This window comes from Hypomesus nipponensis, chromosome 5 (assembly GCF_054491055.1).
Source record: "Hypomesus nipponensis isolate SF chromosome 5, ASM5449105v1, whole genome shotgun sequence".
In the NCBI taxonomy this organism is placed as follows: domain Eukaryota; kingdom Metazoa; phylum Chordata; class Actinopteri; order Osmeriformes; family Osmeridae; genus Hypomesus; species Hypomesus nipponensis.
In genome coordinates, this window is record NC_140365.1 from 15,167,501 (window position 1) to 15,177,500 (window position 10,000).

The 10,000-nt window shown below is 47.2% G+C and overlaps 30 non-coding genes and 4 pseudogenes across 30 annotated transcripts; all 34 read right to left on the minus strand.

Annotated features, from left to right (window-relative positions):
* Positions 1-58: 58 nt before the first annotated feature.
* Positions 59-177, minus strand: LOC146289466 (5S ribosomal RNA). The gene has a single exon (XR_014758311.1). It is a non-coding gene; the product is annotated as a 5S ribosomal RNA (ribosomal RNA).
* Positions 178-367: 190 nt separating this feature from the next.
* LOC146289467 (5S ribosomal RNA) lies at positions 368-486 on the minus strand. Its single transcript, XR_014758313.1, has one exon. It is a non-coding gene; the product is annotated as a 5S ribosomal RNA (ribosomal RNA).
* Positions 487-662: 176 nt separating this feature from the next.
* Positions 663-781, minus strand: LOC146289468 (5S ribosomal RNA). Its single transcript, XR_014757068.1, has one exon. It is a non-coding gene; the product is annotated as a 5S ribosomal RNA (ribosomal RNA).
* Positions 782-967: 186 nt separating this feature from the next.
* LOC146289469 (5S ribosomal RNA) lies at positions 968-1,086 on the minus strand. Its single transcript, XR_014756760.1, has one exon. It is a non-coding gene; the product is annotated as a 5S ribosomal RNA (ribosomal RNA).
* A 172-nt stretch (positions 1,087-1,258) lies between these two features.
* Positions 1,259-1,377, minus strand: LOC146289470 (5S ribosomal RNA). The gene has a single exon (XR_014756761.1). It is a non-coding gene; the product is annotated as a 5S ribosomal RNA (ribosomal RNA).
* A 180-nt stretch (positions 1,378-1,557) lies between these two features.
* LOC146289471 (5S ribosomal RNA) lies at positions 1,558-1,676 on the minus strand. The gene has a single exon (XR_014758314.1). It is a non-coding gene; the product is annotated as a 5S ribosomal RNA (ribosomal RNA).
* A 182-nt stretch (positions 1,677-1,858) lies between these two features.
* LOC146289472 (5S ribosomal RNA) lies at positions 1,859-1,977 on the minus strand. The gene has a single exon (XR_014756762.1). It is a non-coding gene; the product is annotated as a 5S ribosomal RNA (ribosomal RNA).
* Positions 1,978-2,159: 182 nt separating this feature from the next.
* On the minus strand, positions 2,160-2,278 carry LOC146289473 (5S ribosomal RNA). The gene has a single exon (XR_014758315.1). It is a non-coding gene; the product is annotated as a 5S ribosomal RNA (ribosomal RNA).
* Positions 2,279-2,450: 172 nt separating this feature from the next.
* LOC146289474 (5S ribosomal RNA) lies at positions 2,451-2,569 on the minus strand. Its single transcript, XR_014758316.1, has one exon. It is a non-coding gene; the product is annotated as a 5S ribosomal RNA (ribosomal RNA).
* A 182-nt stretch (positions 2,570-2,751) lies between these two features.
* LOC146289475 (5S ribosomal RNA) lies at positions 2,752-2,870 on the minus strand. Its single transcript, XR_014755642.1, has one exon. It is a non-coding gene; the product is annotated as a 5S ribosomal RNA (ribosomal RNA).
* Positions 2,871-3,052: 182 nt separating this feature from the next.
* Positions 3,053-3,171, minus strand: LOC146289476 (5S ribosomal RNA). The gene has a single exon (XR_014758317.1). It is a non-coding gene; the product is annotated as a 5S ribosomal RNA (ribosomal RNA).
* A 172-nt stretch (positions 3,172-3,343) lies between these two features.
* LOC146289477 (5S ribosomal RNA) lies at positions 3,344-3,462 on the minus strand. The gene has a single exon (XR_014758318.1). It is a non-coding gene; the product is annotated as a 5S ribosomal RNA (ribosomal RNA).
* A 196-nt stretch (positions 3,463-3,658) lies between these two features.
* Positions 3,659-3,777, minus strand: LOC146289478 (5S ribosomal RNA). The gene has a single exon (XR_014758320.1). It is a non-coding gene; the product is annotated as a 5S ribosomal RNA (ribosomal RNA).
* A 182-nt stretch (positions 3,778-3,959) lies between these two features.
* Positions 3,960-4,078, minus strand: LOC146289479 (5S ribosomal RNA). The gene has a single exon (XR_014757104.1). It is a non-coding gene; the product is annotated as a 5S ribosomal RNA (ribosomal RNA).
* Positions 4,079-4,264: 186 nt separating this feature from the next.
* LOC146289480 (5S ribosomal RNA) lies at positions 4,265-4,383 on the minus strand. Its single transcript, XR_014756763.1, has one exon. It is a non-coding gene; the product is annotated as a 5S ribosomal RNA (ribosomal RNA).
* A 172-nt stretch (positions 4,384-4,555) lies between these two features.
* LOC146289481 (5S ribosomal RNA) lies at positions 4,556-4,674 on the minus strand. Its single transcript, XR_014756764.1, has one exon. It is a non-coding gene; the product is annotated as a 5S ribosomal RNA (ribosomal RNA).
* Positions 4,675-4,856: 182 nt separating this feature from the next.
* LOC146289482 (5S ribosomal RNA) lies at positions 4,857-4,975 on the minus strand. The gene has a single exon (XR_014758321.1). It is a non-coding gene; the product is annotated as a 5S ribosomal RNA (ribosomal RNA).
* A 172-nt stretch (positions 4,976-5,147) lies between these two features.
* On the minus strand, positions 5,148-5,266 carry LOC146289483 (5S ribosomal RNA). Its single transcript, XR_014758322.1, has one exon. It is a non-coding gene; the product is annotated as a 5S ribosomal RNA (ribosomal RNA).
* A 174-nt stretch (positions 5,267-5,440) lies between these two features.
* On the minus strand, positions 5,441-5,559 carry LOC146289484 (5S ribosomal RNA). The gene has a single exon (XR_014758324.1). It is a non-coding gene; the product is annotated as a 5S ribosomal RNA (ribosomal RNA).
* A 174-nt stretch (positions 5,560-5,733) lies between these two features.
* LOC146289485 (5S ribosomal RNA) lies at positions 5,734-5,852 on the minus strand. The gene has a single exon (XR_014756765.1). It is a non-coding gene; the product is annotated as a 5S ribosomal RNA (ribosomal RNA).
* Positions 5,853-6,034: 182 nt separating this feature from the next.
* LOC146289486 (5S ribosomal RNA) lies at positions 6,035-6,153 on the minus strand. The gene has a single exon (XR_014758325.1). It is a non-coding gene; the product is annotated as a 5S ribosomal RNA (ribosomal RNA).
* Positions 6,154-6,329: 176 nt separating this feature from the next.
* On the minus strand, positions 6,330-6,448 carry LOC146289487 (5S ribosomal RNA). Its single transcript, XR_014758326.1, has one exon. It is a non-coding gene; the product is annotated as a 5S ribosomal RNA (ribosomal RNA).
* Positions 6,449-6,622: 174 nt separating this feature from the next.
* On the minus strand, positions 6,623-6,741 carry LOC146289488 (5S ribosomal RNA). Its single transcript, XR_014758327.1, has one exon. It is a non-coding gene; the product is annotated as a 5S ribosomal RNA (ribosomal RNA).
* Positions 6,742-6,917: 176 nt separating this feature from the next.
* Positions 6,918-7,036, minus strand: LOC146289489 (5S ribosomal RNA). The gene has a single exon (XR_014758328.1). It is a non-coding gene; the product is annotated as a 5S ribosomal RNA (ribosomal RNA).
* Positions 7,037-7,224: 188 nt separating this feature from the next.
* Positions 7,225-7,343, minus strand: LOC146289490 (5S ribosomal RNA). The gene has a single exon (XR_014756633.1). It is a non-coding gene; the product is annotated as a 5S ribosomal RNA (ribosomal RNA).
* A 164-nt stretch (positions 7,344-7,507) lies between these two features.
* Positions 7,508-7,626, minus strand: LOC146289491 (5S ribosomal RNA). Its single transcript, XR_014758329.1, has one exon. It is a non-coding gene; the product is annotated as a 5S ribosomal RNA (ribosomal RNA).
* Positions 7,627-7,800: 174 nt separating this feature from the next.
* LOC146289492 (5S ribosomal RNA) lies at positions 7,801-7,919 on the minus strand. Its single transcript, XR_014758330.1, has one exon. It is a non-coding gene; the product is annotated as a 5S ribosomal RNA (ribosomal RNA).
* A 174-nt stretch (positions 7,920-8,093) lies between these two features.
* LOC146289493 (5S ribosomal RNA) lies at positions 8,094-8,212 on the minus strand. Its single transcript, XR_014758332.1, has one exon. It is a non-coding gene; the product is annotated as a 5S ribosomal RNA (ribosomal RNA).
* Positions 8,213-8,390: 178 nt separating this feature from the next.
* Positions 8,391-8,509, minus strand: LOC146289494 (5S ribosomal RNA; annotated as a pseudogene).
* Positions 8,510-8,683: 174 nt separating this feature from the next.
* On the minus strand, positions 8,684-8,801 carry LOC146289495 (5S ribosomal RNA; annotated as a pseudogene).
* A 174-nt stretch (positions 8,802-8,975) lies between these two features.
* On the minus strand, positions 8,976-9,094 carry LOC146289496 (5S ribosomal RNA). The gene has a single exon (XR_014757291.1). It is a non-coding gene; the product is annotated as a 5S ribosomal RNA (ribosomal RNA).
* Positions 9,095-9,276: 182 nt separating this feature from the next.
* On the minus strand, positions 9,277-9,395 carry LOC146289497 (5S ribosomal RNA; annotated as a pseudogene).
* Positions 9,396-9,569: 174 nt separating this feature from the next.
* On the minus strand, positions 9,570-9,687 carry LOC146289498 (5S ribosomal RNA; annotated as a pseudogene).
* Positions 9,688-9,859: 172 nt separating this feature from the next.
* LOC146289499 (5S ribosomal RNA) lies at positions 9,860-9,978 on the minus strand. Its single transcript, XR_014757010.1, has one exon. It is a non-coding gene; the product is annotated as a 5S ribosomal RNA (ribosomal RNA).
* Between the last annotated feature and the right edge of the window lie 22 nt (positions 9,979-10,000).

Genomic DNA, 10,000 nt, shown 5'->3' on the forward strand with positions numbered 1-10,000 from the left:
CATGAAGGACTACTTGTGCATATTGCAAGATGTCAGTTTCTAAGTGAATGAGCAAAAGAGCATACAGCACCTGGTATTCCCAGGCGGTCTCCCATCCAAGTACTAACCAGGCCCGACCCTGCTTAGCTTCCGAGATCAGACGAGATCGGGCGTTGCCAGGCTGGTATGGCCGTACGAAATAAGTTGACAACCATAGGCTACTTATCCATATACAGATTTAGCAATTGACAATGCAAGGTAGTCTCTCTCTCTCTCTCTCTCTCTCTCTCTCTCTCTCGTGTCAAAATGAAAACAGCTTCCAGCCCCTTTCATGAAGGACTACTTGTGCATATTGCAAGATTTCAGTTTCTAAGTGAATGAGCAAAAGAGCATACAGCACCTGGTATTCCCAGGCGGTCTCCCATCCAAGTACTAACCAGGCCCGACCCTGCTTAGCTTCCGAGATCAGACGAGATCGGGCGTTGCCAGGCTGGTATGGCCGTACGAAATAAGTTGACAACCATAGGCTACTTATCCATATACAGATTTAGCAATTGACAATGCAAGGTGGTCTCTCTCTCTCTCTCTCTCTCGTGTCAAAATGAAAACAGCTTCCAGCCCCTTTCATGAAGGACTACTTGTGCATATTGCAAGATTTCAGTTTTTAAGTGAATGAGCAAAAGAGCATACAGCACCTGGTATTCCCAGGCGGTCTCCCATCCAAGTACTAACCTGGCCCGACCCTGCTTAGCTTCCGAGATCAGACGAGATCGGGCGTTGCCAGGCTGGTATGGCCGTACGAAATAAGTTGACAACCATAGGCTACTTATCCATATACAGATTTAGCAATTGACAATGCAAGGTAGTCTCTCTCTCTCTCTCTCTCTCTCTCTCTCTCGTGTCAAAATGAAAACAGCTTCCAGCCCCTTTCATGAAGGACTACTTGTGCATATTGCAAGATGTCAGTTTCTAAGTGAATGAGCAAAAGAGCATACAGCACCTGGTATTCCCAGGCGGTCTCCCATCCAAGTACTAACCAGGCCCGACCCTGCTTAGCTTCCGAGATCAGACGTGATCGGGCGTTGCCAGGCTGGTATGGCCGTACGAAATAAGTTGACAACCATAGGCTACTTATCCATATACAGATTTAGCAATTGACAATGCAAGGTGGTCTCTCTCTCTCTCTCTCGTGTCAAAATGAAAACAGCTTCCAGCCCCTTTCATGAAGGACTACTTGTGCATATTGCAAGATGTCAGTTTCTAAGTGAATGAGCAAAAGAGCATACAGCACCTGGTATTCCCAGGCGGTCTCCCATCCAAGTACTAACCAGGCCCGACCCTGCTTAGCTTCCGAGATCAGACGTGATCGGGCGTTGCCAGGCTGGTATGGCCGTACGAAATAAGTTGACAACCATAGGCTACTTATCCATATACAGATTTAGCAATTGACAATGCAAGGTGGTCTCTCTCTCTCTCTCTCTCTCTCTCGTGTCAAAATGAAAACAGCTTCCAGCCCCTTTCATGAAGGACTACTTGTGCATATTGCAAGATGTCAGTTTCTAAGTGAATGAGCAAAAGAGCATACAGCACCTGGTATTCCCAGGCGGTCTCCCATCCAAGTACTAACCAGGCCCGACCCTGCTTAGCTTCCGAGATCAGACGAGATCGGGCGTTGCCAGGCTGGTATGGCCGTACGAAATAAGTTGACAACCATAGGCTACTTATCCATATACAGATTTAGCAATTGACAATGCAAGGTGGTCTCTCTCTCTCTCTCTCTCTCTCTCTCGTGTCAAAATGAAAACAGCTTCCAGCCCCTTTCATGAAGGACTACTTGTGCATATTGCAAGATGTCAGTTTCTAAGTGAATGAGCAAAAGAGCATACAGCACCTGGTATTCCCAGGCGGTCTCCCATCCAAGTACTAACCAGGCCCGACCCTGCTTAGCTTCCGAGATCAGACGTGATCGGGCGTTGCCAGGCTGGTATGGCCGTACGAAATAAGTTGACAACCATAGGCTACTTATCCATATACAGATTTAGCAATTGACAATGCAAGGTAGTCTCTCTCTCTCTCTCTCTCTCTCTCTCGTGTCAAAATGAAAACAGCTTCCAGCCCCTTTCATGAAGGACTACTTGTGCATATTGCAAGATGTCAGTTTCTAAGTGAATGAGCAAAAGAGCATACAGCACCTGGTATTCCCAGGCGGTCTCCCATCCAAGTACTAACCAGGCCCGACCCTGCTTAGCTTCCGAGATCAGACGAGATCGGGCGTTGCCAGGCTGGTATGGCCGTACGAAATAAGTTGACAACCATAGGCTACTTATCCATATACAGATTTAGCAATTGACAATGCAAGGTGGTCTCTCTCTCTCTCTCTCGTGTCAAAATGAAAACAGCTTCCAGCCCCTTTCATGAAGGACTACTTGTGCATATTGCAAGATTTCAGTTTCTAAGTGAATGAGCAAAAGAGCATACAGCACCTGGTATTCCCAGGCGGTCTCCCATCCAAGTACTAACCAGGCCCGACCCTGCTTAGCTTCCGAGATCAGACGAGATCGGGCGTTGCCAGGCTGGTATGGCCGTACGAAATAAGTTGACAACCATAGGCTACTTATCCATATACAGATTTAGCAATTGACAATGCAAGGTAGTCTCTCTCTCTCTCTCTCTCTCTCTCTCGTGTCAAAATGAAAACAGCTTCCAGCCCCTTTCATGAAGGACTACTTGTGCATATTGCAAGATGTCAGTTTCTAAGTGAATGAGCAAAAGAGCATACAGCACCTGGTATTCCCAGGCGGTCTCCCATCCAAGTACTAACCAGGCCCGACCCTGCTTAGCTTCCGAGATCAGACGAGATCGGGTGTTGCCAGGCTGGTATGGCCGTACGAAATAAGTTGACAACCATAGGCTACTTATCCATATACAGATTTAGCAATTGACAATGCAAGGTAGTCTCTCTCTCTCTCTCTCTCTCTCTCTCGTGTCAAAATGAAAACAGCTTCCAGCCCCTTTCATGAAGGACTACTTGTGCATATTGCAAGATGTCAGTTTCTAAGTGAATGAGCAAAAGAGCATACAGCACCTGGTATTCCCAGGCGGTCTCCCATCCAAGTACTAACCAGGCCCGACCCTGCTTAGCTTCCGAGATCAGACGAGATCGGGCGTTGCCAGGCTGGTATGGCCGTACGAAATAAGTTGACAACCATAGGCTACTTATCCATATACAGATTTAGCAATTGACAATGCAAGGTGGTCTCTCTCTCTCTCTCTCGTGTCAAAATGAAAACAGCTTCCAGCCCCTTTCATGAAGGACTACTTGTGCATATTGCAAGATGTCAGTTTCTAAGTGAATGAGCAAAAGAGCATACAGCACCTGGTATTCCCAGGCGGTCTCCCATCCAAGTACTAACCAGGCCCGACCCTGCTTAGCTTCCGAGATCAGACGAGATCGGGCGTTGCCAGGCTGGTATGGCCGTACGAAATAAGTTGACAACCATAGGCTACTTATCCATATACAGATTTAGCAATTGACAATGCAAGGTAGTCTCTCTCTCTCTCTCTCTCTCACTCTCTCTCTCTCTCTCTCGTGTCAAAATGAAAACAGCTTCCAGCCCCTTTCATGAAGGACTACTTGTGCATATTGCAAGATTTCAGTTTCTAAGTGAATGAGCAAAAGAGCATACAGCACCTGGTATTCCCAGGCGGTCTCCCATCCAAGTACTAACCAGGCCCGACCCTGCTTAGCTTCCGAGATCAGACGAGATCGGGCGTTGCCAGGCTGGTATGGCCGTACGAAATAAGTTGACAACCATAGGCTACTTATCCATATACAGATTTAGCAATTGACAATGCAAGGTGGTCTCTCTCTCTCTCTCTCTCTCTCTCTCGTGTCAAAATGAAAACAGCTTCCAGCCCCTTTCATGAAGGACTACTTGTGCATATTGCAAGATGTCAGTTTCTAAGTGAATGAGCAAAAGAGCATACAGCACCTGGTATTCCCAGGCGGTCTCCCATCCAAGTACTAACCAGGCCCGACCCTGCTTAGCTTCCGAGATCAGACGAGATCGGGCGTTGCCAGGCTGGTATGGCCGTACAAAATAAGTTGACAACCATAGGCTACTTATCCATATACAGATTTAGCAATTGACAATGCAAGGTAGTCTCTCTCTCTCTCTCTCTCTCTCTCTCTCTCGTGTCAAAATGAAAACAGCTTCCAGCCCCTTTCATGAAGGACTACTTGTGCATATTGCAAGATGTCAGTTTCTAAGTGAATGAGCAAAAGAGCATACAGCACCTGGTATTCCCAGGCGGTCTCCCATCCAAGTACTAACCAGGCCCGACCCTGCTTAGCTTCCGAGATCAGACGTGATCGGGCGTTGCCAGGCTGGTATGGCCGTACGAAATAAGTTGACAACCATAGGCTACTTATCCATATACAGATTTAGCAATTGACAATGCAAGGTGGTCTCTCTCTCTCTCTCTCGTGTCAAAATGAAAACAGCTTCCAGCCCCTTTCATGAAGGACTACTTGTGCATATTGCAAGATGTCAGTTTCTAAGTGAATGAGCAAAAGAGCATACAGCACCTGGTATTCCCAGGCGGTCTCCCATCCAAGTACTAACCAGGCCCGACCCTGCTTAGCTTCCGAGATCAGACGTGATCGGGCGTTGCCAGGCTGGTATGGCCGTACGAAATAAGTTGACAACCATAGGCTACTTATCCATATACAGATTTAGCAATTGACAATGCAAGGTGGTCTCTCTCTCTCTCTCTCTCTCTCTCTCGTGTCAAAATGAAAACAGCTTCCAGCCCCTTTCATGAAGGACTACTTGTGCATATTGCAAGATGTCAGTTTCTAAGTGAATGAGCAAAAGAGCATACAGCACCTGGTATTCCCAGGCGGTCTCCCATCCAAGTACTAACCAGGCCCGACCCTGCTTAGCTTCCGAGATCAGACGAGATCGGGCGTTGCCAGGCTGGTATGGCCGTACGAAATAAGTTGACAACCATAGGCTACTTATCTATATACAGATTTAGCAATTGACAATGCAAGGTAGTCTCTCTCTCTCTCTCTCGTGTCAAAATGAAAACAGCTTCCAGCCCCTTTCATGAAGGACTACTTGTGCATATTGCAAGATGTCAGTTTCTAAGTGAATGAGCAAAAGAGCATACAGCACCTGGTATTCCCAGGCGGTCTCCCATCCAAGTACTAACCAGGCCCGACCCTGCTTAGCTTCCGAGATCAGACGAGATCGGGCGTTGCCAGGCTGGTATGGCCGTACGAAATAAGTTGACAACCATAGGCTACTTATCCATATACAGATTTAGCAATTGACAATGCAAGGTGGTCTCTCTCTCTCTCTCTCTCGTGTCAAAATGAAAACAGCTTCCAGCCCCTTTCATGAAGGACTACTTGTGCATATTGCAAGATTTCAGTTTCTAAGTGAATGAGCAAAAGAGCATACAGCACCTGGTATTCCCAGGCGGTCTCCCATCCAAGTACTAACCAGGCCCGACCCTGCTTAGCTTCCGAGATCAGACGAGATCGGGCGTTGCCAGGCTGGTATGGCCGTACGAAATAAGTTGACAACCATAGGCTACTTATCCATATACAGATTTAGCAATTGACAATGCAAGGTGGTCTCTCTCTCTCTCTCTCTCGTGTCAAAATGAAAACAGCTTCCAGCCCCTTTCATGAAGGACTACTTGTGCATATTGCAAGATTTCAGTTTCTAAGTGAATGAGCAAAAGAGCATACAGCACCTGGTATTCCCAGGCGGTCTCCCATCCAAGTACTAACCAGGCCCGACCCTGCTTAGCTTCCGAGATCAGACGTGATCGGGCGTTGCCAGGCTGGTATGGCCGTACGAAATAAGTTGACAACCATAGGCTACTTATCCATATACAGATTTAGCAATTGACAATGCAAGGTAGTCTCTCTCTCTCTCTCTCTCTCTCTCTCGTGTCAAAATGAAAACAGCTTCCAGCCCCTTTCATGAAGGACTACTTGTGCATATTGCAAGATGTCAGTTTCTAAGTGAATGAGCAAAAGAGCATACAGCACCTGGTATTCCCAGGCGGTCTCCCATCCAAGTACTAACCAGGCCCGACCCTGCTTAGCTTCCGAGATCAGACGAGATCGGGCGTTGCCAGGCTGGTATGGCCGTACGAAATAAGTTGACAACCATAGGCTACTTATCTATATACAGATTTAGCAATTGACAATGCAAGGTAGTCTCTCTCTCTCTCTCTCTCTCGTGTCAAAATGAAAACAGCTTCCAGCCCCTTTCATGAAGGACTACTTGTGCATATTGCAAGATGTCAGTTTCTAAGTGAATGAGCAAAAGAGCATACAGCACCTGGTATTCCCAGGCGGTCTCCCATCCAAGTACTAACCAGGCCCGACCCTGCTTAGCTTCCGAGATCAGACGAGATCGGGCGTTGCCAGGCTGGTATGGCCGTACGAAATAAGTTGACAACCATAGGCTACTTATCCATATACAGATTTAGCAATTGACAATGCAAGGTGGTCTCTCTCTCTCTCTCTCTCGTGTCAAAATGAAAACAGCTTCCAGCCCCTTTCATGAAGGACTACTTGTGCATATTGCAAGATTTCAGTTTCTAAGTGAATGAGCAAAAGAGCATACAGCACCTGGTATTCCCAGGCGGTCTCCCATCCAAGTACTAACCAGGCCCGACCCTGCTTAGCTTCCGAGATCAGACGAGATCGGGCGTTGCCAGGCTGGTATGGCCGTACGAAATAAGTTGACAACCATAGGCTACTTATCCATATACAGATTTAGCAATTGACAATGCAAGGTAGTCTCTCTCTCTCTCTCTCTCTCGTGTCAAAATGAAAACAGCTTCCAGCCCCTTTCATGAAGGACTACTTGTGCATATTGCAAGATGTCAGTTTCTAAGTGAATGAGCAAAAGAGCATACAGCACCTGGTATTCCCAGGCGGTCTCCCATCCAAGTACTAACCAGGCCCGACCCTGCTTAGCTTCCGAGATCAGACGAGATCGGGCGTTGCCAGGCTGGTATGGCCGTACGAAATAAGTTGACAACCATAGGCTACTTATCCATATACAGATTTAGCAATTGACAATGCAAGGTAGTCTCTCTCTCTCTCTCTCTCTCTCTCTCTCTCTCGTGTCAAAATGAAAACAGCTTCCAGCCCCTTTCATGAAGGACTACTTGTGCATATTGCAAGATTTCAGTTTCTAAGTGAATGAGCAAAAGAGCATACAGCACCTGGTATTCCCAGGCGGTCTCCCATCCAAGTACTAACCAGGCCCAACCCTGCTTAGCTTCCGAGATCAGACGAGATCGGGCGTTGCCAGGCTGGTATGGCCGTACGAAATAAGTTGACAACCATAGGCTACTTATCCATATACAGATTTAGCAATTGACAATGCAAGGTGGTCTCTCTCTCTCCCTCTCGTGTCAAAATGAAAACAGCTTCCAGCCCCTTTCATGAAGGACTACTTGTGCATATTGCAAGATTTCAGTTTCTAAGTGAATGAGCATACAGCACCTGGTATTCCCAGGCGGTCTCCCATCCAAGTACTAACCAGGCCCGACCCTGCTTAGCTTCCGAGATCAGACGAGATCGGGCGTTGCCAGGCTGGTATGGCCGTACGAAATAAGTTGACAACCATAGGCTACTTATCCATATACAGATTTAGCAATTGACAATGCAAGGTGGTCTCTCTCTCTCTCTCTCTCGTGTCAAAATGAAAACAGCTTCCAGCCCCTTTCATGAAGGACTACTTGTGCATATTGCAAGATTTCAGTTTCTAAGTGAATGAGCAAAAGAGCATACAGCACCTGGTATTCCCAGGCGGTCTCCCATCCAAGTACTAACCAGGCCCGACCCTGCTTAGCTTCCGAGATCAGACGAGATCGGGCGTTGCCAGGCTGGTATGGCCGTACGAAATAAGTTGACAACCATAGGCTACTTATCCATATACAGATTTAGCAATTGACAATGCAAGGTAGTCTCTCTCTCTCTCTCTCTCTCTCTCTCGTGTCAAAATGAAAACAGCTTCCAGCCCCTTTCATGAAGGACTACTTGTGCATATTGCAAGATTTCAGTTTCTAAGTGAATGAGCATACAGCACCTGGTATTCCCAGGCGGTCTCCCATCCAAGTACTAACCAGGCCCGACCCTGCTTAGCTTCCGAGATCAGACGAGATCGGGCGTTGCCAGGCTGGTATGGCCGTACGAAATAAGTTGACAACCATAGGCTACTTATCCATATACAGATTTAGCAATTGACAATGCAAGGTGGTCTCTCTCTCTCTCTCTCTCTCTCGTGTCAAAATGAAAACAGTTTCCAGCCCCTTTCATGAAGGACTACTTGTGCATATTGCAAGATGTCAGTTTCTAAGTGAATGAGCAAAAGAGCATACAGCACCTGGTATTCCCAGGCGGTCTCCCATCCAAGTACTAACCAGGCCCGACCCTGCTTAGCTTCCGAGATCAGACGAGATCGGGCGTTGCCAGGCTGGTATGGCCTTACGAAATAAGTTGACAACCATAGGCTACTTATCCATATACAGATTTAGCAATTGACAATGCAAGGTAGTCTCTCTCTCTCTATCTCTCGTGTCAAAATGAAAACAGCTTCCAGCCCCTTTCATGAAGGACTACTTGTGCATATTGCAAGATGTCAGTTTCTAAGTGAATGAGCAAAAGAGCATCCAGCACCTGGTATTCCCAGGCGGTCTCCCATCCAAGTACTAACCAGGCCCGACTCGCTTAGCTTCCGAGATCAGACGAGATCGGGCGTTGCCAGGCTGGTATGGCCGTACGAAATAAGTTGACAACCATAGGCTACTTATCCATATACAGATTTAGCAATTGACAATGCAAGGTAGTCTCTCTCTCTCTATCTCTCGTGTCAAAATGAAAACAGCTTCCAGCCCCTTTCATGAAGGACTACTTGTGCATATTGCAAGATGTCAGTTTCTAAGTGAATGAGCAAAAGAGCATACAGCACCCGGGATTCCCAGGCGGTCTCCCATCCAAGTACTAACCAGGCCCGACCCTGCTTAGCTTCCGAGATCAGACGAGATCGGGCGTTGCCAGGCTGGTATGGCCGTACGAAATAAGTTGACAACCATAGGCTACTTATCCATATACAGATTTAGCAATTGACAATGCAAGGTGGTCTCTCTCTCTCTCTCTCTCTCTCTCTCGTGTCAAAATGAAAACAGTTTCCAGCCCCTTTCATGAAGGACTACTTGTGCATATTGCAAGATGTCAGTTTCTAAGTGAATGAGCAAAAGAGCATACAGCACCTGGTATTCCCAGGCGGTCTCCCATCCAAGTACTAACCAGGCCCGACCCTGCTTAGCTTCCGAGATCAGACGAGATCGGGCGTTGCCAGGCTGGTATGGCCTTACGAAATAAGTTGACAACCATAGGCTACTTATCCATATACAGATTTAGCAATTGACAATGCAAGGTAGTCTCTCTCTCTCTATCTCTCGTGTCAAAATGAAAACAGCTTCCAGCCCCTTTCATGAAGGACTACTTGTGCATATTGCAAGATGTCAGTTTCTAAGTGAATGAGCAAAAGAGCATCCAGCACCTGGTATTCCCAGGCGGTCTCCCATCCAAGTACTAACCAGGCCCGACTCGCTTAGCTTCCGAGATCAGACGAGATCGGGCGTTGCCAGGCTGGTATGGCCGTACGAAATAAGTTGACAACCATAGGCTACTTATCCATATACAGATTTAGCAATTGACAATGCAAGGTAGTCTCTCTCTCTATCTCTCGTGTCAAAATGAAAACAGCTTCCAGCCCCTTTCATGAAGGACTACTTGTGCATATTGCAAGATGTCAGTTTCTAAGTGAATGAGCAAAAGAGCATACAGCACCTGGGATTCCCAGGCGGTCTCCCATCCAAGTACTAACCAGGCCCGACCCTGCTTAGCTTCCGAGATCAGACGAGATCGGGCGTTGCCAGGCTGGTATGGCCGTACGAAATAAGTTGACAACCATAGGCT